The sequence below is a fragment of the Homalodisca vitripennis genome, chromosome 1 (genome assembly GCF_021130785.1).
Source record: "Homalodisca vitripennis isolate AUS2020 chromosome 1, UT_GWSS_2.1, whole genome shotgun sequence".
Taxonomy (NCBI): Eukaryota; Metazoa; Arthropoda; class Insecta; order Hemiptera; family Cicadellidae; genus Homalodisca; species Homalodisca vitripennis.
This window is the reverse complement of record NC_060207.1, coordinates 113,763,405-113,786,550: the sequence shown is the minus strand read 5'-3', so window position 1 is coordinate 113,786,550 and position 23,146 is coordinate 113,763,405. Positions and strand designations below refer to the sequence as shown.

The following is a 23,146-nucleotide window of genomic DNA, read 5'->3' as shown; positions in this document are numbered from 1 at the left end:
TCAGCTAAGTTATATAATTTATATCAAACAATGAAACAGTTGCACAGTCACATCTGAAAGAAAAGTAAATTCATAAATTTTCTTTTCATTTTAAAGACATATAGTTTAAAACAAAAATAAACATACATACAAACAATATTTGTGCAATATTTGTAAGACTTTTTGAAGTAAAATGTTTTAAAGTATAATTCATACGTCGAGCTAAAATGAAACATGATTGACTAACTTCAAAATATTGTCATATACTTAAGTTAATTAATTACCATTTTATACGTTTCCATATTAATTTAAAGTAAACTTTTCTTTTTAAATTATACTAAATTTATAATTATCCTTTACCTCTAACAGAAAGTATAACAATTATGGAATTTTAGCATGTGTCTGATAAGTTTCCATCTAAATTAAATTTGTATCTTAATTATGCAGTTCTGTCAGTCTTACAAATGGTTTCAATTTCAATGATTCCGATGCTTCTCAATTTGTGATTGCGATCTGTGAATAGACCTGATTAATTGTCATAGTTTTGTATGCGATTGAGTTTTTTTTTAATTGTGATATTATTTCCTGAATGCTGCTGCTTAAACTTACGTTTTTAATAGATTATGACACAAATGAATAGTGTTCATTGTACTTTTAGTATTGCCTTTACGTAAAATATTTATTTTTACGCATAGAAAGAAAGTGCTATTTGTTTAGTAAGCTAGTAATCTAATACTTAATAAATATTCAAATGTTAGGTATTCCTTTACACTTTTCGTGGTAAAGGTGTATATCTAAAATGCCCTATGTTTAGAGGTAAAGCCACAAAAATTGTAGTTTGTACAAAATTTCAACTTATTAGCTCACTCAATTCTCACACTTAAATATAAGATTCTTACAAAAAAGGACATATATTCATATACAGGGTGATTCATGAAGTTCTCCCCCACTTCTACAGCACATTTTACTTGTAAAAATAATGAAAAAATGTTATATAAACATAGGTCCGAAAACGCTTCGTTAGCGAGTTACAGCTAGCGAAAGATTTCGCCTGAATTCCTGGGTAAAGAGTAAAATAAAGCCATACTGAACTTTTGGAAAGGTTAATTAAGTAAGAAATATCGTGGATTCTTATGTATTTTTACCTGATAAAGCTAATAAAATAGGTTTCAGAACTGTACCTGTAGTAGTTTTTGAGGGATTCAGGGTTTTTAAATGCAAAAAATTGGGGCACGAAACAATGTTTTTTTATGTTTGATGTACAATAACTTTGTTAAATTTGGTAATAAAATACATAAAATCAACAGACATTAATTGTAGAGAATTTAATTCTGAGAAAATTGATATAATCAAAGTCTAAAATTAAAAACAGAAATAAGTACCAAAAAATCGATTTTATTCAGTATAATACATTACTAGTTTTAAGCAAAATTAATCAGGTTGGGGCCAACCGTACGCACCTTTTTATAATAGATGTTCGAAAATGAGGCCATCATTATCAATACATTTTGCAGCACGTTTGTGTATTGCTTTTGTTGCGTTTCTTAATTTTTCAGGACTTCCCTGTATCTGCACAGCCGAATCCATAATACGGGCAATTAATTCATCACGAGAATTCACTTTTGTCTTGTATACAATGTCTTTCATCCATCCCCAGATGCAATAATCCAATGGAGATAGATCTGGTGATCTTGGTGGCCAAGGGTGAGGCCCTCCACGACCAATCCAGTGTCCAGGAAATTGATGATTTAAGTAAGCAGAAACGGCAGGTGAAAAGTGGGGGAGGTGCTCCCGTCATGCTGGAAGTACAAATTTTGTCTGAGATGTAAAGGAACATTCTCTAATAGCTGCGGCAACTCTTCTTGAAGGAAATGCAAATAGAACTCAGCATTTAGGCGTTTCAGGTAATATGAAAGGTCCAATCAGCCGATTTGTGCAAAAGGCCACACCAGACATTGACGCTAAATCGGTGTTGAAAGTTCTGTTCCACTACCTCATGTGGATTTTCTTCTGCCCATGAGTGTTCATTGTGCAAGTTATTGACACCATCCCGAGTGAATTGTGGCCTCATCCGTAAACAAAATACGCTTGTAGAGTTGATTATTAATATTCAAAAAGTTGCAAAACTCCAAGCGAAGCGAACCAACCCCTAGCTGTAGATGTTGAACCTTTTGTTTATGAAACGGATATAAAAATTTGTTTCGATTAAGTGACCTCCACACCGTTGACTGCGAAACTCCTATCCGCCCTAGAAATACGTCGTGTACTTACACCTGGGACTGCGATGAACAGCATTAATAACAATATCATCATCAAGTTGGACAGCTCGTTCATAATTGGTTTCTAGTACTTGGTAGTGATCCTGTTTCCCGAAGAGTACGAAAAGTTCCTGAAATTGTTTTGGTATCTGGAATCCTCCTATTAGGGTAACGTAGTTCATATTCTTCTACAGCAGCTCTAGCATTACCATTTACAGTAACCCAAAATAAAAACCATATCAGCGTATTCCTCTGATGTAAATAAGTAAGGCATTTTTTCGCTGAATAAACAATCGAATTATAACTCACAGAAAAATTGCATTTAATAACACGATTCACAGAACCCGATCTCCTGCTGTAGCTTGCAAAACACCACTAATACACAGTTCTAACGTAACAGTACAGAATACCATTGTTGATCAGCTGTTATTCGTGCGTTACCAACTTAGAAATTAATAAAACAAAAAAACTGCATTTCGATGATTAGTAAACAGTAATGGGAAAATGTTTGCTTCATTGAACAACGTAATAAAACATGATATTTTTTATTTAAAAGCAAATTTATTTAAAACAGTTAATCTTGTTTTCTCAATTTATCTCTCATCATTAAGGAACAAACATTTTGTTTTTGTTTTATTTTAACTAAATTACCGTACGGTATTTCTTTACAGCTAGTAATGTATTTATACTGAATAAAATCGATTTTTTGGTACTTATTTCTGTTTTATTTTAGACTTTGATTATATCAATTTTCTCAGAATTAAATTCTCTACAATTAATGTCTGTTGATTTTATGTATTTATTACCAATTTAACAAAGTTATTGTACATCAAACATTAAAAAAAAAACATTGTTTCGTGCCCCAATTTTTTGCATTTAACCCTGAATCCCTCATAAACTACTACAGGTACAGTTCTGAAACCTATTTTATTAGCTTTATCAGGTAAAAATACATAAGAATCCACGATATTTCTTACTTAATTAACCTTTCCAAAAGTTCAGTATGGCTTTATTTTACTCTTTACCCAGGAATTCAGGCGAAATCTTTCGCTAGCTGTAACTCGCTAACGAAGCGTTTTCGGACCTATGTTTATATAACATTTTTTCATTATTTTTACAAGTACAATGTGCTGTAGAAGTGGGGGGGAGAACTTCATGAATCACCCTGTATTGGTATCTGGTCGGATACACAAGTCAGTTTTCTCACGTTCATTTTTTCACTATTAAATATATTTTAAATTATTCAATAACTAATTTAAATACAATCTTAGTACTAAAACCACAATCCCCATAGTATATAATACATAATAACTCAATTTGATTACCGTAAATAATGAAACAGACGTTGCTCAACACCCCTATATTATACGACCCTCACCCTGCCTTTTGCGAAATGTTTTCAACCTCCATAACTCTAATCTGAACCGTGCAATTAACTGCATCTTTTCCTCAATGAAACTTCATTGGGGCCAAGCACGTAGTTATGTATTGCGGTAACCATCATGCCTTATAGTAGAACTCGTTGGCAATGAGCAATTACAACTAAACAAAGTATTTTACGATTAAAATAATTATGCATTGCAGATGACCCAGTTAATCCGTCCCTATCTTATGCTGTTGTACAGAATAGCTGAGTATTGAATAAATAAGTTTTGCATTACATAAGCTATACATAAATATTAAAAAAATGTATGCTTTGACTTAGTTTATGAAATGATCAACTAGGAATTGTTATCCCCTTTAAAATATAAAAGGCTTTATGTCAGTACTGGGTATCCCAAACACAAAATGTCATACGTTCTATCTATACAATTTCATATGCAGGGTGATTCAAAACTAAACGGCAATCTCTCGGGAGCTTATTCTATAGCTAAAAACAAGTAAAAAAGTTCATATAACCATATGCCCGGAAACGCTTCGTTAGCGAGTTACGCCTAGCGAAAGATTTCGCCCGGATTTCAGAACCCTTGGTGAAGTCAGGCCATATAAAAATGGTAAAGGTAGTTACAAAGATACAAATACGATTGTTTTTTATGTTTTTATATCTGACAAGTTTATTAAAATTCGTCCTAGAGCTGTAAATGCAATACTTTCAGAGATATCTTACGTAAAACACAAGAATTGGTGCAAAGAAATAACACATTTTTGTGTTTAACGTAAGATTACTTCCATAAATGTTAAATAAAGGTAATTTTTTTCTTAAACAGATTTGTAGAACATTTAATTCTGAAAAGATTCATGTGAATTACTTAGGAAAAAAATTAATAATAGGTATTGAAATTTAGCTTTATTTAAAAATAAAACAGACGCACAAAAATGCATATTCTTATCTGCATAAAATATTAACTAATGTTTAGGTTGTGAGTAACAGCTGATCATTTATTCTAGACTGAACATTAACATAAAATGTATTTACCTTTATAAAACTGTAATAATCACCTATAATAGTTGCTCAAAGTGTCCTCCGTTGTTAGCAATGCACGTTTTCGCACGACGAATCCACTCTTTTCTAGCGCGTTTCATAACGTTTGGAGCATTCTTGATAGTTTCTGCCGCCTCTGTAATGCGATTACGTAACTCCTCTATGGTGTTAATCCGTTTTGAATAAACAATTGACTTCATCCAACCCCATAAGAAAAAGTCTGCTGGCGTGAGGTCAGGAGAACGTGGTGGCCATTTTACTGGTCCATTTCGACCAATCCATTGTCTACCGTATGTATCATTTAAATAGTTTTTCACATCATTAGAAAAATGTGGAGGTGCTCCGTCGTGCATAAACCATGCATTTATTCTGTTTTGAACAGGAATATCTTCCAAGAGGGTAGGCAGGTTTGTTCTTAAAAAATTGAAGTACGCTACTCCATTAAGTCGATTAGGGAGGAAAAATGGACCAATCAAATTATCACCCAGAACACCAAGCCATACATTGACTGAAAATGTATGTTGAAAATGCCTCGTCGCAGTTTCATGTGGGTTGTCGTACGCCCAAGTATGGGTATTACGAAAATTTACAATTCCATTTCTAGTAAAACAGGATTCATCAGTAACGAGAATACGCCGAAGAAAATACTGATGTCGTAAACAATTTCTTCTTAACCAGCGGCAGAACATCTTCCGTTTATTAAGATCTTGCGGTAATAAGTCTTGAACACGTGTTATATGGAATGGGTACAACTGTGCTTCATGAAGTGTCCGCCATACGCTTGACTGGCAAATATTTAACTGACGTGATAATCGTCTGGTGCTTGTGGTTGGTGATAATTCTACAGCATTTATTATTGCTTGTTCATTATTATAGTTCCTTGCGCTACGTTGACGACCAGTATCTATTCGCTTCGGTTTAAAGCTACCAGTTTCTCTAAGTCGTCTCTCCACAGCTTCAAATGTTTTGCGATCAGGTGTTCTTCGATGTGGAAAAGTATCACGATATTCCTGAACTGCAGCTAAACCATTCTTGCTTTGCCGTAAATCAGTATCATGTCCGTATACTCTTCAAACGAATACATACCATTTACATTATCTGCCATTATTTACTAAGATAATTACATACACTTTTATAAAAATATTTAATAAAATATTTTAAAAATAAATATTTAATAAAATATTTTATACACTTGTATAAAATATTTCCAAATAATCACAGGATCTCACAAAATACAATCAAATAAATATTTAATAAAATATTTTATACACTTGTATAAAATATTTCCAAATAATCACAGGATCTCACAAAATACAATCTTCACACGCCACAATACAAAAACCTCCATAAAGGTTATTCAAATATTACTTCATGAACTTAATTGTTGATCAGCTGATATTGCCAACCTTTGCAAAGAAAATATGACGATAAAAAGTGTTGAATAAATGATCAGCTGTTACTCACAACCTAAACATTAGTTAATATTTTATGCAGATAAGAATATGCATTTTTGTGCGTCTGTTTTATTTTTAAATAAAGCTAAATTTCAATACCTATTATTAATTTTTTTCCTAAGTAATTCACATGAATCTTTTCAGAATTAAATGTTCTACAAATCTGTTTAAGAAAACAATTACCTTTATTTAACATTTATGGAAGTAATCTTACGTTAAACACAAAAATGTGTTATTTCTTTGCACCAATTCTTGTGTTTTACGTAAGATATCTCTGAAAGTATTGCATTTACAGCTCTAGGGACGAATTTTAATAAATTTGTCAGATATAAAAACATAAAAAACAATCGTATTTGTATCTTTGTAACTACCTTTACCATTTTTATACGGCCTGACTTCACCAAGGGTTCTGAAATCCGGGCGAAATCTTTCGCTAGGCGTAACTCGCTAACGAAGCGTTTCCGGGCATATGGTTATATGAACTTTTTTACTTGTTTTTAGCTATAGAATAAGCTCCCGAGAGATTGCCGTTTAGTTTTTGAATCACCCTGTATAAACAAGGTAAAGACGTAAATAGCTGTGCTTCTGGAAATGTGAGTAAAGATACAACATGTAAAATTTGTTTTAGTATATTTGTATTAGTCTCAAAATGTTATGGTTGTTGTAAGAGTGGGTAACATATTAAGCGACGATTTAAGACAAGACAAACAATTATCTCGGGAGTCCGACATTGAATTATTAGCTTTGCTATCTTTCTTTACATTGAACACTCAACATCCTAGAAGTTTGTATTAAAGTGCTACAGCTGTCATTAGAGCGTGACCTACAATTACAGCAAGTTCAATGATGCCTGCCAGTACACACGACCTGTGTCGATTTCATTATGTCTCACGACATGAATGTAGGCGAGATCCAATGGTAGTATTTGATTGTCTTATCTTCAATTTACATATTTTCTTCACAATCGGGCCTCGCCTACACTTATTAGGTCGAGAATGACAGTGGTAGTATGAATAATTCTACTTGCACCTTTATAATATATTATTATTAAATATCTGAGTAAAAAATAGAATATGTCTCAAATAAGTATAGATAGTAGTATAGACGATATTTCAAGAAAAAAAAAAAAAAAAAATACAAACAAACACAAGTAATTAAAGTAATCATATTTTTTATTTAAAAATTTGTATTTGTAAATACTAATTGGTATTTTGTATTTGTATTTACCCAAACAATCTCTGGGTAGTATCATACCCATGTAGAAATTTGCATTTTTATTTTGTTTATTCATTAACAATTATAAAGCGTAGAGCTAAATTCAATATTATTAACAGTCATATCAGATTGTTAAATCTATGTTACAGTTTTGAAATAGTAATATTGTGATTTTTATTACATAAAAAATGGTAATAACGTCCTTTTTTATGGTTCGCTTTAAAAAGATATTACACCCTAATATTGTTTTGCTACTTTCTAGAAACCTTCAATACACTTGAGGAGACATGGTAATTTAAAAGATTAAAACACAGTTATGCTGTACAGTTTGAACGGCTGATAAGTAGCCATATTAGCCATAAGTAGCCATATTAGCCATAAGTAGCCATATTAGCCATAAGTAGCCATATTAGCCATAAGTAGCCATAGCATAAAAGGTATTTCGAATACCTCGAATTATTTTAAACAATTTCGAATGAGAGTTCTAAATTATAAAATAATAGGGATAAACCTTTACTGAAATGAGATCGGTCACCATTTCGAAATATTTTATTTCAAAATGGTGACTGGTTAATTAACTAATCAAAACCGTATGTATTATTTTCGTACTGAGTTTAGTTTTAATCGCTCAGAAATACCGGTAGTAACTTTAAGAATATGGGGTTATTTTGGGATCTGGGAGTGGATGAAAATATAGTTTCCTTTGCCTATTATATCGGCATGAGCGTATTAAATTACGTTTTATGTGAAAACTACCGAAATATGATAAGGAAAATGTTAATTTGTATTTTGAATTTCAAATGATAACGGAAAATGAAATGTTTTAATCTATAATGATTAATAAGTCCGGAAACGTTTTTAATATTGATAAGATGAAATAGATAATGATAAACAATTTTGTCGTAATAGAATCATACTTTATACAAAAAGTTACAAAGAATTGCAAACATTACTCTTATTAGTTTAAGCTTCAATAAGCCTTACATTAAGCTTTTTTTGATCTTAGCCAATTTTGATTAGTCCTTGAATGTAATTCAAGATTATCAGTTTTATGTCAAATAAGAAGGTCAAGTATAAGGAGTAATATTCTTGTATTTTCCAGCAAACAACGAATTTATAAAATATTTATTTTTAATGAACGAAACGGTGTGTGATTTCTATGAGAATATAAATAACAAGTACAATCTCTGTGGAACAGTCAGTACTTCCTCAATTTGTGGTTCCTCATTTCCTCTGAGTAGAGGTATTACTGTACCACACTTAGTGCAGTAAGCACACATCAGGCCATTTCCTAATGCAACACCACGACCACTTTCTCCTCATGACCTACTTGCAGTAATGTACAAGAATATCTGCAGAATGAAAATGTGTTTTGACATCATAGATCTATTAGTGAAAAGTCTCCTGTAGTAGCGAATTCCATAAATAAGGTCAGCTGAATGGTAGGGCAGTTTGGAATACTAGGAACATTATCGTCACGTTTACACGACAATGTTTAATCATACGTCTGAATGCGTTAAAGAAAAATATTTTCTAAATAGCATTTTTGTAATTTATCTACATGGCAATGTAACTAGAAATTTGATATAAGGGGTTGGAAATAGATTTTGTTGGACATGAATACGGGTAGGAGCATTTATTGTTCTGGAAGTATGATCCTCAGACACAGAATTAAAACGGAGACAGAAACCAGTCGAATAAACTATTTATACATATTCGGCGTGTATGGAAATTATAAATAAAATTATTTTTATAAAAAAATTCCTTTTTCACATTAATTATTAAAAAAAATTAATATACCTTAATTACGTTCGGTTTGGTAAACAGCTGTTCAAGGAGTTACTTGGACTATTTATATTTAAATCTGGAATACTTGTCCATAGTTCTCATATAAAAATTATTAAACAATAATTTAATTGTTTTAAGATGTCAAGGTGTCCACGGCCAGCAATAGTTCTGTCTATTGAGTAGATTTAATATAAATTTGCGTATTGTAAACGTCCTCGTAACGAAATTTCGAGAGATCTTTGGGTTTCTCCGATCATGACCTCAATAGTCCAAAACCACTATAATCAAAAATGTGTGTGTGTGTGTGTGTGTGTGTGTGTGTGTGTGTGTGTGTGTGTGTGTGTGTGTGTGTGTGTGTGTGTGTGTGTGTGAAACGATATAACGCGAGCTTGTGAACACGATAACTACCGTATTTTCAATATATCTAGACTTAGATTGGTACAAAGCCACTACACTTGTCTTGGAAGATTTTGTTAGTCAGTCTTAACCGATGAAAAGTTTCAAGGCGGCAATTCAGATTTGAGGAAAAATGTTAACTAAACTTTTACAGAATATATAACCAAGCATTTACATTCTTTAAATCTATTATTCTTTTATTTTTTCAGGTTTTTTATATCTCAAGGGTTCAAGATGGCAGCCATTCAACGTTTGGAAAAATTATGGCTACACATGATTATTATGCAGTGCCAAACAAAAAAGTGTTTAAGAATTCTCAGGTCATGCTTCCAGATAGTGGGCTTACAAAGTTTTAACCAGAAATCATTATTGCACGAATAATAATGAACACGATAATTACCGTATTTATTAATATATTCAGACCAAACTTAGTATGAAGACAGTATTTGTTCATAGCTTAGACTACTTCGTTAGCCAGTTCTAATGAATAAAAAGTCTTAGGATGGCGGCTATTCTATTTCTAGGCTATTCGATTTTAGGTGTTTTCTAGTGGGTACACGGACTTGCTAAATTTCAAGTTTCTAGTATCCCAGGAAGTGGGCTTAACTTCTTATGCTCTAAGAAAGTCAGTACCACAACAGATTTAAGCATAAAGGTGTTTGGAATACCTGAAGAACACTTAAATAAACACGGTAATTTTTATCAGCTTTGTAAGTTGGTCAGGTTGTTTTATTTTATATATATAATATACCCCCAGAGGAGATAATGTTACCGGAGGTTAAAAGAACAAGCGCTTCTTTCCTTGAGGGAGTTGAGTCAATTATGAGAATACAGTAAGTAGACCAGGTGGATTGGTTTATCAAAGGTTGAGTTTCCTGGATGGTTAAATTAACCGATGGTATAATCCTTTGCTAGAGGGATAAATCTGTTGGGGAAAAATTGTCAAAAGTCGACCAAATATTTTATTGGACATGAGCTAGTTAATTAAAAAAGAACCTTTGCGGAATAATATGCTTCACCCTTATCTACCAATGTCTCGTCCATCACTTTTTGACCACAGGGTTATGTTCATAAACTAATAATACATCTTCAAGTTGATATCCTCATGTGAAATCTACATTTCTTCCAACTGAACCGGAAGGGATATGTTTTTCGAAGACAAAGCATTTGGTTGAAGTTGTTTAAAGATCTGACACACAACTAAACTTATTTGGCGTTTAAAGGTCAATTTCAGAAATATTTACATGGTGTCTATAGAGGAAAGTGAGGAGGGTTTAAAGTAAAAAATATTTATTGTTTTAAGTTTTTTTTCTGGTATGGATAATCACCCATTAACCTAAATAAGCCTATTTCAAAACGTTTCTGGATACAACAAATGATAAATGTTTAAATGATTACTTGGATATAGCCCAAAACTCCTTCAGTTTTATTGGACAATGGAATAAGTAAGCTGATCAAAATCTAGTACAATTATAAAAAATCTATAACTTTACCTTTGTCAAAGTGAGTTTGATCAACAACTATTCAGCTAGAAATATGTTATGGATTTATAAAACTACAAAATAAAACGAATGCTAGAAACCACATGTAGCAGAATACAGCTGTTAATCGATTAAATGTTCTTTTCGCCAAAGTATTAAATAAAACAATTATTTACAGTTAATATAAGGCAGGTTTTATTTATATACATTTTAATAGCTATATATCAATTATAAAAAATATTTTATATAGAAGTGCACACGCTTTACAAGTTTTAAACTAAACAATATTAATAACCTCTATTACAGGGAGGTCATACACAGCGATTATAAGTTGGTCTAGTAATAACAGAAAGAAGGCGGAATAATTTTCGTAGCTTTTCCGATAAATCAGCACTTTTGATGAAGAGTGAGTGGAATGTGCAGGAGAGAAATATTTAGCGACTGTAGTAAGGTTGATACAATGCTGCCAAGTGCGCATTGGTAGTCGGGACTGGAAGTGTTTCTGTGTTCCTGACATTTGTGGGAATTGTTTCCTCTGAGCGGAGAACAACAGCTATTTATTTCATTTCAAGATTGATAGAGTGAATACCAAAGAGGCATTACAGTGTATAGAATATTAAATAATAAAGGATAGTACATGTAGTACATGCGGACACGCAGTTATGTACCGTAACGCATAACTAACTATAGCAATCTTGATGTATTGAAGCAATACTGTTTTCTAAATAAGAAGATTTAGTTAATCTTTAATTATTTTAATGAAACAAAAATACCAATAAATATGCATTCCCTAACTGAGAGGCTCCAACGTGACTGGATCGAATTTTCAAAAAAATGTGCAAGTTACTAGTTTGGCTTAGAACTTCAACTAATTCCAAAAATATCTTAAGATAAGTAATTGGAAGATAACTCCGTCTCCAGAACTGCTTCTGAATGAGGCATGTCAGAAATTAAACATTTAAACCGAACGTAAACACAATCGTCACGGTAACATTAATTTACGTAAAACTTAATGTCAATTTGTAATTTCTGACATTTTAGCAGTTTAATAGAAATTGTAAGAGTTTGAGTTCGTCAGATAAACCGTGTATGATAACAGTAATGCAATACCCCAGCAATACAATGTTCAGTACCACACCGTGAAAAACGGTACACGTTGTTTAAAAACAATACTATAAGGTAATTTCATAATAAAGTAACAAAAACAGTAGTTTTATTGGTTGAGAAAGTTACGAATCAAAAAGGTGCAAGGAATAGGTTACTCTTTAAATAGCTATAAACGCATATTCCTAGACAGTTTACACATAAATTCAGTGTCTATACGATGTACACTTCTCTGTAGGCTACATTGCAGCTTTAGGCTAATCAGGAACATTTATTTACTTATTATTGTGGTTGTATTCATTTGCAGAATATTTGTATGTAAATAAAAACTTCTAAGAATGTAGTAAATTTTAGTATTTTTGCCAAAAGTCCTATATGGACAATACATACTTCTGCTATAAACTCTGATTCACTTATCATCTGTTATTTAACTTTTATGGAATGTGTGGGTGCAAAACCGAGTGGTCTAATTCATTTACGCGGTTGAAAATCAATATCAACATATTTACAACGCATTTACATTAAATCAGTAGCATATACAATCGAATTCTATATAAGCAGTACTTTGTAAGCGGGAATAGGCAAAGATAAGGAACTCTTATCAATTAGTAATTGCAGGTACAGTCCCACTTGTTGGTGCTTGCATAGGTTCTTTATGGCCCTTAGTAAATAAAACCACTATAGACTACTGCTATTGGCTATCTATGTTTTTATCAGACTAGGGGAATTATCATTGAAAACAAGTACGACATTGTTTCAATACAGGTTGGCTTTGGATATCGCTCAGGAGGTAACATTAGTGATAATTTCTTAACAGTTCATTATATCAATATCTAGAGTTTAGGTTTGGCCATTAAATTACACATTTCCTAACTTTCTGGTTCTTTTACATATATGGGTTTATATAAGATGATCGAAACAAGTAGGAAAAAAGACGAACCAATCTCTTCTCATAGTTTTACCTCCATTACACTGAATGGTAAGGTATCACATTTTATCTAGTGAAAATAATACCTTAGGTTTCAGTTTTTCATAACAATTGCTTTTAATTAACAGACAATTTCAACTCCAGTAAATAAACGTATAAGTAAGCATACAAATGCTAATACATATATTATTAGTTGACCATTTGATAGCTAGACAAATGATTTGTTTTCGTTTGATAAAAACGTTAGATGGATTGGAAATTAATAAGAATTTTGAGGAATCCCTACCTCCTTTATCATGTATTTTCAAATATTAAGCAGTACGATTCGATTTATACCGCCTATTATTGCATATAAAATACAATCAAATTTGTCATTATAGAAGTTTAAAAAAATTTCCGCTAAGCGTGGTTAGTTCTTAAAACTTCTCCCATTAAAATCTATTCTCTATCGATCATCTTATACCAGAACTCAAATAAAAAAGGGTTATTACTCTTCATTATTTTCTATACAGGCAAAATTGGAATAATTTTCATATGATGGCAATAGTACGAATATTGTGTGCAGAGAGTTTCATGCGACTACAGGAAATTGTTACGTGACCGGACGTCATTGTTGTTATGGAACATCATTGTGATACAATTGATACCATAACATCATTGCTTCTGCTCCGATGAAGCTGTCACGTACTACATGTCAATGTAATAACCAGCTTATATTGTCTAGTTTCTATACTTTACTGCATTATATTCATATTTAATTACATTATTTAAAGAATTGTAGTTTATTTGTATTTTTCATGACTATTGATCACGGTTTATATAAGCTAGTTTATTATTATCTTTAGTTTAAAACCTATTAAATAATGGAATCCATGAACAGTTTAGAGTTTTAAATAGGTTGGAACCTATCATAGGGATATCGGATTATAATAAAGTTATATTAAAAAATGATAATTTTCGTCACTCACTATGACAGAATGACGTAGACACATTTCTAAGATTTTAATTTACAATATATGAAAATTAGTGTATATATATATAGAGAACACACATAGTGATTGTACACTTTAAGATTATCACAAATTCAAGTTAGAGGCTACATTTGACAAATAATACAAGTATACTAATATTACCTCATGAACCATTAATTTATATAACCATCGTTCTAAGCGTTCTGTTAATGTATCAAAATAAATTCTAAAAAAAACTCAAATTTGGATTATTTGAACGTACAGCTTGGGATTTCAAAGCATAATCTACATATCAAAAAACATTTCGTCTTTTTTCCGAAACCACAAACGGATTGTGGAGTGGCTAATATTTCACTAAGTGAATTCGACCGGCAACATACCCAGTGCCCAGCCTTCGATGAGGCCGGGTCTCAATGTCGAATTTTATGGACGCCAGAGAAGTTTGCAAAAAAGCTATTATTTTCGAACCTGAAATGAGAGAAGTCCCCTCGTATTAAGGTCAGGAGGGTCGAGGAGGAGGGAGGGGCCACATCTGGACCAGTTGATAAGTAAGGCAAGGACGTGCAGTTGTTAATCCGTCACACCTAATCCATTAGATTACACTGGCATTGTGTCTCAGATGATTGTTCACGACACGGGTTGAGTGATTATAATAATGTAGATTTCTAATGCGGTCATGACTATGTAGACGGTCCTCTGGATATATCTGCTATATGGTTTGCGTTTGTATTACAATGGTCATAATAATTAGTAGGAGGTGTAGATAGACAAGAGGTTTTCATTACAATACATTATGGAAATATGGTAGGAATAAATCCTATATTCCGTAATTTGCATGTGTAATCTTAAAATACACGTAAATACCTTATGTACGTCGAATTCGTGGCTTGTAACATTCTCAGTATCTAAAAGAACGCTTGTTGAGGGCAATAAAATAATATTCTTATCGTACATAATCAATTAGCACCGATTTGGACATCCAGAGGGCGAAGTGTTTTGTACGTTCGGATCCAATGCTTCAGCATTTTAATGGGACAAGTAAAGGTCTAAGACGTATGAACAGTAGGTGGAATGAAATAACCATCAGCGCAACTAAGTCTTGTGAGAAGTAATGTGTTTCACCATAGAAGTTATTCCTTTTTTATTTGTCTCATTGCTCTCTTTCGTTTCCGTTTGTGTTATAGTAGTGTGAAAAAATTACGCCGCTGGATGTATGTAGAATTACACGGTCGGTGTATGTCTCATGTATCAACATGAATGCATGTTATCATGTATGCTTCTCTCTTTATACCGCGTCAAAACATTGTAAACACAATAACATTCTTGAAATATTCCGGTTTCACTGAGAAGGGTTTCTTTAGGTCCCTTAAGATCGTCGCACAGGCCAGTGGCCCATGAGGACGGACAGAATAAGACTTAAAAGGAGATCGGTCTCTCATTTTCTTTAGTTTTTTTTAAAACAAGGTAACTGAAACTGCCAGCAAACAAATTCGGATTTGCACATGAGTTTGATGGGAATCAATTCAGAAATAAAATGATCAATATGTCTTCATGGTTAAAGCTTTATGACAATTTGACGGTGTCTGTCGTTTAAATAATCTCTTTCTAGATCAGTTTCCCTTATTACTCTTGGATTGTATAAGAGAATATTCACAGAAAGTACTCATGCTTCATGCGATATGACTTGATAACATTTGGGTACTATTGGGAAGCGTTTTTGTTTGTCAATTCAGAACACGGCGATGTGTCTACTGAAGGCGATGATGGAAGCACATCAACTGCGCAGAGTGAAGTGTTACGCGAGCAGAGGGAGTGTGACGTGGGTAGTCATCGTACGTTTAGGCAACTCACACCCATCGTACCTGATCTGGGTCAATATTCGGCAACCGGCTATAGAAGATGTCGGACCCTTATGTACTGTCACATTTCCTTCGGCTATAGACAAGTTAAACATTCGTGTCTTAAACTTGCTTTAATATGTGAAAAATTTCCAAAAGAAATCTTATATAGCCTTTATGGACTACTAGCAGTTTCCTGCGGCTTCGCACGCAATTTCCCGTTGAAAACAGTACACTATATTCACTTATTCTTTTTCTATCACATTCTAAACATTTCTGAGATAATTGACAGTCGTTCCTTCGTGAGCCTCTTGGGCGCATTATGAAGGTATGTATCATATTCCTGCCTCTATCTTTCGTGGTTTTTGCTAGGTGTTGATAAGTTATTCAGAACAGTTACTGTATACGGATGAATCTCGGTAAACTAATTAGGTTATAAAGAATCACATTCGGTCTGTTAAAATTAATTTTCTGTCTAAGATATTTCCAGTATTATTTTAGGAGTGTGCCTTCAAGAAAATGTATCAAAGAAACCAAGTTTCGATCATAAAGTGTCTTCTTTCGGCTCTTTTCATTTAGCCTACCTTCGATGGAACCAAATTCGATTACCTTATGTGCAAACATTCACGGATTTATATAATGAGGTTGTATTCATAATAGCGTTTAATAGTATTTTCTTTGAATTAAATAGTTTATTGATCATTGATGCAATCTGAATTTAAAAACACTACTGATCAAGCACTTTACAATAAAAATGTTTTAAATTTTAAATGTAAACAAATGTTTCTGCCTCTTTGATGAACTTCAGCTGAAAGTATTATCAGCTGTTAAGTATCAGTTCGCTTTGTATTACGTGTCGTAGCGCAGTCTGTCGGATCCAATATAAACCACACCAACATCAACAACAATTTATAATTAAAAAATTAATGAAATAAACTATTAAAATTGGACCAAATACCTCTCTAAAAGTATGCCTACGTTACTTCCAGGAACGTGTAGAATCACTGTACAATATTTCACGATGTTTCGTGCATTGGTTCCAGAGTTATAACGGAACATACAAACAAACATTCGCATTTATATATATATAGATTAACCTAATAGCCGTTGGTCCAGTTTCTTTTACGCATTGTGCAAATAAACTGGGACAGACATTTCGATTACTCTGTATGCAAACAGTGAATTTTGATAAACAATGGCGTGAAGAATTCAAATGACACGCTCACCAAAGTGAAGCAACGTGTTGTTATATTATTCACTACCCTCACCTCTTAGAACGTTGGTAAACTGTTTGTTTGTAGATTTTGTAGTTTTGCTCCCCTCGGCCATTAGTAGCTATTTTAGAGATTTGTTATTTTTAATATTTATTTTTACCATTACATAGAATTGTTGATGTTAGTTCTGTAAGTATCTAATATTTGCAACAAGCTCAGTGATAATGTTTATGCAAATATTTATTTAATCATTTGCTAAATTTCACAACTAATAATTATAATTCAATAGTATAAATTATTAATTTGGATACATAGAAACTTGACGTGCTTCAATTTTAATTGATTATGGATTTTTCGTTAATGGCTGATGTTCGTATATTTCTGGTAAAGTTTCCGCTTGAATCATAGATACAAGTGCTGTAAAAATATAAAGTTTAAAATATTTACTGTTTTTAGATTTAAATGAGTAACATTTATCATATACATGATGACATCATATACTATTTGTCATAATTCATGTTATTTCAATATAACATAATTATCAATAATTTTTATAAAAAATTTCCTGTAAGTATGGAAAACATCTCAATATTAGGATAGTTTTTACAAAGTATACTTTTTCGACTGATGGTAACTTTCTAACAAAACTACAGTACAAATTCAATGATTTTCCCTGTATGATCCTAACATAACAATAGAACATGAAAGATGCTATTTAATTTTATCGTAAACAATACTTGTTTAACAAAATCAAAGGCTACCATTGTTTTACATTTTAAATGTTCAAGAGAAAATTAATAATAAAAAATAAAAAACGTTTAAAAAATTAAACTTGTCTTTTTCATACAGTAGATACAGTACTTGTAATACAAACAAAACCTTATGTTTAATACGATGGGCGATATACGGTTGTACCTGTTCCCGTAAGAACACAATTTGAAATATCCCTTGCTCAGTTTAAAATGCCCAACAAAGATAGTACACTTTTACTTTCTACGTCTTTGTCACAGTTTTGAGCTTGAGTTTGAGACACCTTGATCCTTCTTTTGTAGGTGGTAGGTTTGATGATGGAAGAAGCACACAGGTTCTCCAAGAATTCTAGGAGCATTCCCATGTTACCGTTCGCGATTGGGGCCTAGGGGTCTCTGGATTTTACAATATCTGGATTGATATTTGGTAAACTAAATTGTTTATTGTTCTGGGCAAGTAAGGTAAGTAGGGAATAATCACAAGGATTTTTGTCCTCCGTGATTGCGGTAAACGTTACTAACGAAGTTCCTGCGTGGGTGGTGATTTTAAATTTAGAAATAGTACACCTTTCTCTACCAAAAAAGTTTATTTCTTCCAATGTAGTTCCCTATCGGGATTATATGGAGGTCGTTCACACTGGAGCGGCCGCCTCTTAACAAGACTAACGACAAAAGGAAAGTGACATTTGGACGTCCACTTCCGAGCCGGTTGTCACGTGTTGCGGTGTTGTGTAATGCGCCATGTGCTGTATGTAACACGGTAGCCGCGGTACCGGCTGGGTAGCGGGTATTTGACACTAATCATATACCACGTAAGTATTTTATGATCTATAAAATAGGCGCCGGTGGTGATCCGTGTTAATGCTCAGGAGAAACGTAGTGAATATGAATGTTGAGTAGTTTGCAACTAGCGATGGTGGCTACAATATTGCTGCTCGGATCTGCTCGTTTCATAGCGTAGTGAGTTTCAGCCTTATATCTTGACTGCTTTGATGGATCATGTCTAGAGTTATCAAAGGTAACTGAAGTAAAAGTCCAATTCATGAAGCTAAAAGGGCTACATGATATGCGGAAAATCTCGAATACTTCGTGTTTGAAATAAATACCCTAATTGAAACAACGACTCAATATTGTTTTAAAAAAAAATGGGGTTTCATACTGTATATTACTTGACACTACCCAGCTACAACCAATAGGCGCGTTCTAAATAATACAGGTCTGAGGGACCAGTCTCTACTCCCGACGGTTATTTTGACTAAGCATTTACCTGTGCTGTAGTAGCAGAAACACGGCACGCGTCTCGAGGGCTAGTAAACACAATCTTTTACGGGTGTCTAAAATTAAATTATAATATTAACGGTTTAGCCCATAATGGACAATTCATAATTTTTCAGTATTTTCCCAGGAGTCACATTGTTTGCTCCTATGTGTGCAATGTTTTCGATGTAACACGTAATGATAACCAAACGCCCGTAATCATCGCAAATCATTGCCAAAAAATGAACTATAAAAAGGTATTTCTTCCCGGAAATTAATTTATATCCATGGATACAAATATTATTGTATTAGGGTATATAATGGTAAAATATGGTGAGAATTAAATGCTTAGGATAGACATAATAAGTTTTCAGTATACCAAACATATTAGACAAAATATTATATATATATATATATATATATATATATATATATATATATATATATATATATATATATATATATAATATAATATAAGTTTCTTTGGAGCGCCTGTAAAATGCAATACGGCAACCGGCCGCTCAAATCATCAAGGAAAGTGTATGTTGGAATTTCAGGCGCAATATAGTAAATTCGTATTAACTTAAGTATTAGAGTCCCACCGAAATAAACATCGTATTGAAATGAATTATCTCACTAAAACAAATCTGATTAATCATTTTCTAAATATTGCACACAATAAAAATTCACATAAAACAGAAACGTCACAGTTTTATTACAGCACAATGTTGTGCTTAAATTAAGTATTTTAAATGGCTATAAAACCTGCTGCAAATAAAATTAAACTATAAGAACTTAGTCTAGTAGTTATATTTTTCTACAACATAACGTCATGAAATATTTGTTTTCCATTAACAACATTATAGTTACAGCGTAGCTAGTATCACCTTAATAAATGATATACTTTTATAATGTTGTATCCCCTTTTGTCGTACGTGAATGAAGTTTATTTTTCCAAATGATATCCTAAAGTATTTGAAAAATTTAAACACAATTTATTATTGTAAATATGTGCTAGCATAAATATATTTGCATAACCAAGTGTTCTGCATTTTTAGAACACGTAAAGTCATAAATAGAATTTTGTTAAATGTCCAAGGTTAACAATTTATCATCTTGAGTTTTTGTGTTCCCACGACGTTGACGGTAATAGCTACTTTATTCTTGGAATTCTCTAATCATATATTTAAAGAATAAGAACGTTTACGTTAAAAAAGAACTTCGAACCGGTTTTGGTGCACCGCTCTCTTACTAAAACATTCAAAAGACCAGGTCATAAATATTCAAACACTTATTTATTTTTTACACAATCAGTATATTTAGAGGTCTAGTGGTCTAACAACCACTCACCACTTGAGTCATTTCCTTGACCTACTTCCTACTTGGTTTACGTTATTTCGCATAACGTTTGTACGCGATTAAATTAGCTCACATATTTAAGTGAAACGTATTTATTCCATACTGAGCAGATAAAAAAAACAGTCTTGAAGATTTTCCTTAATTGTAAAACCAGAGTGAGATGATGTATCATATTACTACCCGCTTCGTATTTTTGGAGATAAAGTAGTAGAAAAATTTTTTTCGTCTAATCTTCCACTAATTATGAAGAGTGCTCAGAGGACACATCTTATATATCTCTTAAAATAATTAACTCCGTGATTCATCAGTGTCAATAGCGGTTGGCAAGGGATTTGCAGATTTTATAGGTTATTTACATATGCATGTGTAGCCTAGATTTCATGGAAAATAGTCATGTCTCTTCCTTCAGTGATATTGCCTAAACACGAATTTCGTACCCTCTGATTTTCTGCCGATGTATCACATGAATTACAAAGCTTGCGTAACTAAATTTTGGTAAAAAATACCATAAGAAGGCATAGCAACCTATAAAAATGCATTTATTGAAAATATATCATACATGATTAGTTATAATGCTGAGCAGGTCCAAAATATTCATATTTTGAATAAGATGTATTATTAAAACTTAAAAAGTTTAATTACGAACAACACGACTGGAAGGCAATGGGGAGGTGTAACAAAAGGAAAGAGAAGAGATATTAGAAGCCATGCACGGTTTTACGTCATTCACATTCATGAAGAAAGGGAGGTTTTGTATATAGAATAAGTCATCTCTGTAATTATAAAAGTTTTGCAGACTTGACTTCTTGATACGTTTACTCTGGCTACATGTCAAAGGTCATTTACGATGTACCCACTCGAATATATTGTAGTAAGGTAGCAAAATACGTGACTCGGAACTGAATGGTTTTATTTTGAACACTAATTTTGAGGACTAATATGTTGTAATTACTAGTCACATTACTTTATCTTGGCCTAAAGTGACAATACCTTCGTAATCTTATACTTCATAAATTCGAAGTTAATCGTTAACATGAATAACTTGACTCAATTTTTATAGAATTTCTAGAATGCCACACAAAATGTTCCATCAGATCATCAGACGCTTTTTTAAATTTAAATTAGGGGATTGTGAAAACTATCTTTCAAAATCCTTCCAAACTATGTAATTCTAATAGTTGAGTGGTTAGCATCTAAGCTTCTCCGCCCAGGATTTCGGGTTCGATTCCTGACCTAGGCAAGGCAATGTTGCACACTATCATAATATGACCAATACTCGTTATTCCTCAGTCAAGTATCATCCTGCTTTTAACCAGGCCTTTCCTTTAGTCACATCGAAGCGTAAAAAACGTCAAAGGCCTGGTTGGTTGACAGGAGAAGTTCTCTTGGCCAGAGAACATCTCAAGGACCTGTATATTTTGCAGCGTGACTATCCTTCTGAACAGCATAGGATATTGTATAAGGTCAATAAGAGAAACTACAAGTTACTAATTTCATCTCTGAAAACATCTCAGATCGAAAGCCGTCTGAATAAGAGTAAGAATGTTGCCAAAAACTGTATGGAACATAGTGTCTGAAAACTCTGGAAAGCAAACAGATAGGAAAAGACATATTCAGGAGCTACAAGATAATGGAGCTGCAGTCTCTGACCCACGTCATATCGCTGAAATGTTTTAACAATTTTTTTATGAGTGCCCCACTGGCTAGAACCATAAACGGAACAAATAGTTGCACTAACAGCTCTTTCTAAAATACACCACTGTCCATCCAGTTTCTTCATAGCCCCAACAACGCTCCATGAAATGTTCAATACTATTTCATCTTTGAAAACCAGTTCAACACCTGACGTTTTTGGAATGAGTCCTTCAGTAATTAGACGGGTTGCTTCACCCTTGAGCCCTCCTTTAACTCAATTGTTCAACAACTCAGTTCTTCAGGGGAAGTTTCCATCGGATATGAAGCTCTCTAAGGTCATTCCGGTTTTTCAAGAAAGGCAGTAGGTCTTCGCCTCAACAGTATCGTCCCATATCAATTTTACCAACCATCAGCAAAGTCTTCGAACGTCTCATTCATGTTAGACTAACAGACTTTCTAATCAGAAATTCCATTCTGAGTGACACCCAATTTGGATTTGTTCCTTCTAAATCCACCACCGATGCTATTGCCCAATTTTCCAAATATGTATTTACTCATCTTAACAATCAGAATCACGTAGCTGGTGTTTTTTGCGACCTCACGAGAGCGTTTGATACAGTTAAACCATCTGAAAACTCCTTAATAAGCTTGAACTCTACGGCATCAGAGGTTGTCCCCTGCTGTGGTTCAGGTCCTACCTTTCAAATCGTTACCAGAGTGTCCAGGTTACCAACTCCTTTGGTACGGCACAGTCAGATTTCGTTGAGGTCTCCATGGGTGTTCCTCAAGGTTCTATCTTGGGACCTCTTCTCTTTGCCTTATATGTAAACGACTTAAGCTCTTGTGTCCCTGAGGCTCGCGTCACTCAATATGCTGATGACACCACGGTCATTGTTCGGGCAGACTCTTCAATAGCGTTAAATCTTCAATTAAACACTACAATCGAAAAAATGAACTCTTGGTTCATTCGCAACAATTTATTCCTCAATGTTGACAAAACATCCATTCTCCACTTTCGATCTCAGAGACAGTTTCTAAGGGTTTTATTGCTTTAGACGAGGTTGACATCATTGAGGTTGATTCAGTATGTTTCTTGGG

The 23,146-nt window shown here is 33.1% G+C and overlaps 1 protein-coding gene across 2 annotated transcripts in view; it reads left to right on the top strand.

Annotated features, from left to right (window-relative positions):
* The window catches only part of LOC124369638 (ABC transporter G family member 23-like), a 56,500-nt gene that overhangs the window by 10,614 nt on the left and 22,740 nt on the right, over window positions 1-23,146 (top strand). Inside the window, exon 1 of one of the 2 annotated variants that reach the window (XM_046827701.1) lies at window positions 12,778-12,887. The exons of the other annotated variant lie outside the window; for it this stretch is intronic. The gene's annotated coding sequence lies outside the window, so the exon portion shown is untranslated. Of the gene's footprint in view, window positions 1-12,777; window positions 12,888-23,146 lie in introns of those variants that run through there. 2 annotated transcript variants of the gene reach the window in all.